General features: G+C 33.3%; 1 long non-coding RNA gene across 3 annotated transcripts; it reads right to left on the bottom strand.

Moving 5' to 3' along the window:
• Positions 1–2,325: 2,325 nt before the first annotated feature.
• On the bottom strand, positions 2,326–6,987 carry LOC139843610 (uncharacterized). Of its 3 annotated transcripts, none has more exons than XR_011757640.1 (5): positions 6,610–6,987; positions 3,004–3,557; positions 2,847–2,900; positions 2,628–2,733; positions 2,326–2,451 (listed from the first exon to the last, which is right to left on the bottom strand). It is a non-coding gene; the product is annotated as an uncharacterized lncRNA (long non-coding RNA). The 3 variants fall into 3 exon arrangements; XR_011757641.1 differs by lacking the exon at positions 6,610–6,987 and having other exon boundaries at positions 3,004–3,179; positions 3,378–3,958; XR_011757639.1 differs by lacking the exon at positions 6,610–6,987 and having other exon boundaries at positions 3,004–3,958.
• Positions 6,988–7,907: the final 920 nt, after the last annotated feature.

Below are 7,907 nucleotides of genomic sequence, written 5' to 3'. Positions count from 1 at the left end.
TAAGGACCAAAATAATGGTCCTATTGTAAAAAAATAATACATTAGTACCAATAAACAAAGTCCTAATCTAACGATACACTAGTTTGGTACCAAAGGAAAAAGTCCTAAATGCACAAATGCTACTTTAGTACCACATAAAGGGTCATAATAAAATTATTTTTAAGGATAGTACCAATAAAAGAAGTCCTAATATAAATATTTTAAACCTTAAAACCCCAAAATGAGTCCTAATATATAAAGATATGATACTTTAGTACCACATAAAGGGTCCTAATATATACATATATGATACTTTAGTAACCTGTTAGGACCTTACGAAGAGTTCTATTAACCTATTAGGACGCTACTTATAGTCTTATAATCGAATTTCTAAATCCTAAAACATATAAGGACTTTATTAAAAGGGCCCTAAAAACATATTAGAATTCTTAAAAAGGGTCCTAATATCCGAAATAAGCTAAAGGAACCCATGAATGAGGGTCTTAATATGTTCATAGAACCCTTCTTAAAGTTCTAGCAGGTTAGGTTATTAGGACCCACAATACCCTATTGGGACGGGTGTGGGAGCACTTTAAAAATAATGGTCATATAAAGGTACATTATAAGACCTTTTAGTGAGTTTTAAAAGGCCTTTTTTCTTGTAGTGTAGGGTCCTATTAACATAATAGAATCCTTAAAAAATGGACCTATTATTCTTAATATGTTATGGAACCTTTTTTTTTAAGGTCTCATTATATAAGACCTTTTAGTGGGTTTTAAAAGGTCTTTTTTCTTGTAGTGTAGGGTATAGATGGGCAAAAAAACCGGATCCAGATCCGATCCGGTGACCCGATCCGGAACCGGATCCAAGCAAAACCGGACACAGCAAAAACCGGATCCGGATCCGAGATCCGATCCGGTTCCACCCGGATCCAGTTTTTCAAGAAAACCGGATTTTTTCCGGATATAAACCGGATTTTATCCGATCCGGTTTGGATCCGGATCCGGATCCGATCCGGTTTTTCAAAATTTTTTTTTTTTTTTTTTTTTTTTTTTTTTGCAGTTTCAGCCTTTTTTTTGCAGTTTTTTTAGTTTTTTTTTTACCATTTTAACCCCACAAAGTCCATTATAAATACATGGTAATGCCTTGGTTGAAAATGTACCAACAAACATTCTCATATTTATTATGGACTACAACCGCGATATAGCAATGTAAGTCGTTCTACCTTAAGACGTGACGCCTTTAAATTATGAAAAAAAGCTAAAACTGAAATAATTGAAGTTTTTCGAACATATAAACATAGGGTTTCTATAACTTGTGATGTTTGGAGCGCACCACATGGAACGGCAAATTCTTATTTAGCCGTTACCGCTCATTGGTCGACAATCAAACCCAATTGTTGACCAACCCGGATCATCTTCTCGAAGGAGCCGAGACCTCAAAATAAGTCTTTTTAACTTGGTACGTGAAGACGCTTCCAAACGAGCACGAACATCGGCACCCACAAGCGAGTTGAGAAATTATAAGATGACAAACTTTGCACTAAACATGAGTGAAGAACAATTTAACAACCTTGACATTTTAAAGTGTTTTTATTGTTCGAATAAAAGTGCTTTTATTTTTATTATTGTATCGTTCGAATAAAAGTGTTATTTATATAATTGTATTGTTCGAATATTGTTATTTATATTATCTATTGTGTTGAGCACTTGAGCGTTATAACTTTTCTTTATACCGATTATATTATTGTTGTCAAACGTTAAAAAAAATAGAACCGGTAAAAATATAATTCGCAAAATCGAATCCTAGTCCAAGAAAAATCCGAAAAAATCCGATCGAGATCCGAAAAAGAACCGGTTCCGGAAAAAAATCCGAAAAAAATCCGACGCCGAGAACCGGAACCGGATCCGGAACCGGTTCCGAAAAATCCGGACAAAAAAATCCGGTTTTTGTTTTGTCCGAATCCGGTTTTTTATCCGATTTGTGCATCTATAGTGTAGGGTCCTATTAACATAATAGAACCCTTAAAAAATGGACCTATTATCCCTAATATGTTATGGAACCTTTTTTTTAAGCTCTCATTATATCAATAATTACAATAAAAAAGGGTCCTAAAAAGCATGTATTAGAACCCTTTGGTAACCAATTTTAAGGTTCTAAAAAATATATTGGAATGGCTTATATATATATATATATATATATATATATATATATATATATATATATATACACACATATTTCTGGAAATGAAATGTGACATTCAAAGTAAATAGAAATTTCATAAAATAAAATAAAATAAAAGATTCAATACATAATTTTGTTGAAAACAACACTAAACATATATAACTTGAACAAAATTATATCCAGCATATGAGTAAAATAACATTTGACAATTATTAAAAAAAAAAACAGCCAGTCTTGAAGCATAAGTCTAAGGTCTTCACTAAATCTTCTCTATCCAAAAGCACTACCTACAAGTAAATCATTCACATATAAGCAAAAACCTCGTGGATCGTTCTTCGACAATTCTTCAATATAAAGTGAATAATCAAGCCAAGATGATAAAGGTTCAGGAATAGCATGACAGTTACTTAACAACTACATAAACATACATGGATGCAGATAAAAATATATGGATATGCATTACCTAAAGGTGAGTCAAAATTTGTAGAAATCAGATTCCTTAGCTCAGATCTTGCTAGTTGTATCTCCTCCATCACATCCAACAGATTGCCCAAAAGAGAACTAGTCACCTGCACAGACATATTAAAACCATATGCTTATATTTCAGCTTGTTGCCATGACAAAAACAACACTTCTATAAGATTAAGTAAATATTATTATTGAAGAAAAACAATATTATTACCATTTTCCTTTAATAATACAAGAGCAAACAATTTGATGGGTGCAAATGAACTACCTGCAAACCAAAGAATAAAGGTTGAATTCATAAACAGTCAACCTCAATTAAAATTTGGAGTAATATATAAATATAACGAGGTTAGGAAAAAAAAGCAACAAACAATGAAACACCGTCCGCAGAATTGTTCGAATTATGGTCAGACCGATCCGAGTCCCGAATATGCATTAATTGTAGAGAAGGAGGACGAGACCAAACATCCTCAATTAGTTCGGGTTTGGTTCTTGTCACGTTCAGTTATTGGAATTTTTCAGCTCTACCCAAACATGCACAACATTACTGGAAACAAATGACTTGCAAGTTACAGATGCACAATTTGAAAATCAACATACAATTATTCAACTTATTTTTTGGTAAAGTACAATTATTCAACTTAGTAAGTCACTAGCAACGTTTCGGAACGCGCGTTGATGCGGTTGTTGTTCGGTGAACTTCTGAGAGCTACTAACGATAAGTACATTACAGAGAACTACTAACCTCAACATTCGGGTGAGAGTTGTATGCTTCAAACTCAAAAATTTTGGCTTGGTCATTACCATAATGTTAGTTGTATCACTTTGTACATCTTCGGGTTCGTACAATCTCTTGGCAGCTCGAACACACAACAACATATGACAGCTCGAACACACAACAAAAGTGTGACAATTATTATGTTAACTGCTTTATAGTTATCCATAATAAGTTGCAAAGACAAAAAACAAATGATATCAGATATATACCTGACCAATGTTTATATAAGCCAAATCTATTCAGGTGTACAACTAATGATAAACCACTGGCATTTCGTACTTCACAACAAATAGACATAAGAATGTGTATTATTCAAACAACCAGAACATCACAAATTCATTATAGTAAAGCAATTTGGATGAATCTTATCACAAGTTCATTATAGTACTAATTTCGTACTCCACTTTATTTTTGTTTGGATGAATCTTATCACAAGTTCATTATAGTAAAGCAATTTGCAGTCATTTAGTGTGCTTACTATATTGTTTTGAGTGCAAATGTTTTCGTGCTATACTTTTGTTTGTGTAAAACATAAGGTATATATATATATATATATATATATATATATATATATATATATATATATATATATATATATACACACACATACATACATACATATGCACTAATTGTTGTTTCGTTTTTCGTTCCAATATACCAAATGTGAACCGAACTGCTGTTGTTTTAACCTTTGAAAACAATGATTTTCACATAAGCGATTTCCTATTGCTTTTGCTTTTATTTATTTATCCTATATGAGAAGGAACCACATATGTTCTAGCGCCTGCTGTTATATCAGCTCTGGTGAACAACTTGGGTACAATTGGTAAGTTCTTGAACCAAATAGTTTACGGAAGATATTACTACTGGAGCTGATGTTTGAATGATTGAACAGTTCAGTGTTAAGGTGAATTTCTGGAACAAACATGCGACAAATTTTCAGGCCGAAACATACATCTCACTCGAGAAACCTGTTATGGTAGCAGCAGGCTCATGTTAGGTGAGACACTATAGAGGTAAGCCCCATTCAAATATGTAAACATTAATTCAGTGGGTTATATATTCTTATGTAAGGTATTTACATTATTCAACGGGTTAAGATTAATCCAATGGGTTCACAAACATCTGATGTTGGGTTGGGTAATTCTCTCAAAGCTCAAAATGGGTGGGTTGAGTACCTCCTTAACAGTTCAAAACATGAAATTCTGGTGTGAGTTAAGTTGACCCAAATTTTGTCAAACTTCTTATTATGAATGATTTCTGGATGGGTTGTGCTATCATTTAGTTTAAAACAGCAGAATCGTGTGTTCATCATCTTTAGTTTATAACAATTAAATAGCATCTTCAGACAATGTTCCGTTTCTATCAACAACTACTACGCCTTTAGTGTCAAGATGGGTTGTAGTATCTGCCTAATCTTGCTGATCCTCCAATCATTATAATGCATATGTATATAATTGTTGGTATATAAGTCTAGAATGGTAAATCATGTAATGTCTATTAACAAAATAAGAGAATGTGTGCGTTGATTTGTCTGAAAGGATTAATATATCTAGGTTAGTCATTTGGGTCAAGATACTACAAACTTCTATTTTAAATACATAAATTGTAATCTTTTGGCCTAATTTCTATATACAAAGACTTTGAGACCAATGGCATTTTTGTATGGATTAGTACACATTTAGAAGTATTATTTTGTTAGTTTAATAACAATGGTATTGGTTTGGGATGTTTTTTAAATATGACCATGTTAGATTGAGACCCGGAGTAATTGATGCTTTACTTTACAACCTCTGGTGTCAATTGGTTCATTTTTGTTTAGTGGCCCACGTGTAATCTTTGTGATTTATTTACGTCTTAATACAGTATGTCCTCCGTATTTGATTACGCTAAAAAAATTATATTTGCTTACCTACTTGCAGTCGTCTTCTCCGCTCAAGCTTTTGCCAGTTGCGAAGGTTTTTTGGGTTCTTTTTTCTGAAAAATCCAGTTTATCTTTTCGATTACTGGTAATTCTGTTACCGTTAATTACTTCAGTTTTGTTATTATTCGTTTTAGTAACATTTTTGGATATACAAGGTGAGCATACGAGCATTCCGTAATTCTTTTTAGTGACAAGTAGAATATTTTTTGATAAATTAACTCTTATTTTGATAAAATAACTCTTATTTTTAGTGACAACATTGGCCATCTTATGGCTTCTGGGCTTTATTGGCATAATTTTATCTATGCTTTATGTCAGTTCAATTCCTGTGTAATGTAAGTAATTTATCTTATTTGGTTTGTCCTAACTGATTCACACAATAAATATTTGTTCTATTTGAGATAAATGCATGCTCATTTAGCTTCGTATTTCTGGTCATACATATTTGACACATACAGAATAATTAGGACTTTCTTAACAATTAGGATATGCTCATTTTATTGTCTCACGGATCAGTAAATCAAATCATAAAGTTGCTTAACTTGGATTTTAGTTTTTAGAATGTATGTGGATGCATATAGACATCCAAGTTGTTTCATTAAGTTTCCTAACCTCACCATTCAAACCTGCAGATGAAAATGAAGGCACACACTACCAATACCTCCAACAACAATGAAGCAAGAAACACAAGGAAGCAACACAACCACCAAAAGGGTGCTATTCCCAGAAAATGAAGTATATGAATCGAAGAAAAACAAAGAGCAGTAGTTTGTATCTCCGCATCGATAACCACTGTATCCATTTTGTTGTTGTAACTAACTAGCGCTACGCAAAGACAAATATAACCCAAGTCTGTAACCGAACTATATAAACATAACTACCGTAGCCATTTAGTGTACCCATTTTGTGAATGTACATAACCAATGCTACGCTATCGAATAATACCAGCCGATGTTAACTAACTACAAAATATCGGCAGTAACGCGAGGCCGGACTGTCGCTAGTTCCAAACTAATATCATAAGCAATCAGTAATTTGCAGGTTGACCTCAAAGTATGACTATGTACGGATTTACCTGATTTTATAGGACCAAATATTTCGTTCTCTTTAAGGACCGATATGAATATGAATTCTTTTACTTTTTAATACAGTAACAAACAGATATGACAAACCAAGAACAGCATGTTCACAAATAACATTTAAGAACAACGCAGTAACAAACAATCTACAAAGAGGATAGCGGATTTCAAAGTCAAAATTAACATATATACTCACCACAGGAAGCAAAATTCATAGAGCCCCTAACCAGTAAGAGCCACCAAAGTAGTCGCCTCTACCATTTACACCATCGTCACCCAATTTGTCACCGTCCTTGCCGGAGCCACTTTACTAACGCCGCCATCGCTACTTTTTGTTCGTCTCCGTTTTAGATCTCATAATAGTGTGTAGCGTTTCCGTCATTAGTTTCTTGAATAAATGTAAACCGATGAAGACATCATGCTATATCTCCGGTTTATTTAATTTTCACTAGTATCCTTTTAATTCTTTTAATTTGTTTAATAACTTACTGAAAAGGCAGGAGGGAGGGTTTAGGGTTTCATGAAAGGGGAAAATGGGAAGGTAAGGGAAGTATTCGCCCGGTATTCTAGAACAATTTTTAGAAAATTTGAACGAAATTTGAATTTTTTAAACAGCTTAAAAAATTTGGGGATAAAAAGTACTCGTGAAATTTGGGGAAAAAATTTGTATTTTGTTATAAAAGTCAGAAAAAGTGTCTGCCAATTTCATATGAATCTAAATGAGCATGATAAACGTACAATAAATTATAGTATTATAAATACCCATGAGATAAACATTCGATAAATTTCTTACTTGAATTTATTTCATATACTCACTTCTTTCATCTTTAATATCTATTAGTAGTCTGTAATCCAGAATCAAGCCTAAAAGGTAGTCATAAACTCTTAAATTACAACATATTTAAAAATTTTGAGAATAATGCATGGAACATACCCGCTAGATTTTTCATCATGTTTTAAATTGCACTACTTGCTACTCCGTATTCCTTTATGTAAGACTCAAATATTTATGGTACATAATGTATTTATGGTGTACGATGTGTGTATGAGGTGTACGAAGCATGTACGTGTTGCTTGCTCGAACGTCGAAGGAAACTGGACGTTGTCTGAAGTTACAAGGTGTGTACGTATCTTTTCAACCTCAAATAAAGTTTGTGTTGATATTTCAAAGCCTTACCATTGGAAAGAAAATCTTATTACGTTTCCAACGATATTTGATTCATCGAAAACGGAGCTATGGTCAAAAAGTTATGGCCAAAACAAGTTTCTGAAAACTGACATGTAGGTTGGAGCGGCGCTCCACCATTTGGAGCGGCGCTCCGATCCCGTCTGATGCAATTTTCAGCTTTTTTAAAAGCTTTAAATGAGAGGTACTTTCGTCCTTTCATTTAGGGTCGGTTTAGGGTCACCAAAACTGATCTAGAATTCCATTGGAGCTCATTTCTCACCCACACAAACACTCTCATCCATATCTAGAGAGAGAGGAAGAGTTCT

Source organism: Rutidosis leptorrhynchoides, chromosome 4, assembly GCF_046630445.1.
Source record: "Rutidosis leptorrhynchoides isolate AG116_Rl617_1_P2 chromosome 4, CSIRO_AGI_Rlap_v1, whole genome shotgun sequence".
NCBI lineage: Eukaryota > Viridiplantae > Streptophyta > Magnoliopsida > Asterales > Asteraceae > Rutidosis > Rutidosis leptorrhynchoides.
The sequence above is the reverse complement of the archived record's forward strand: the minus strand, read 5'-3'. Positions and strand labels throughout refer to the sequence as shown.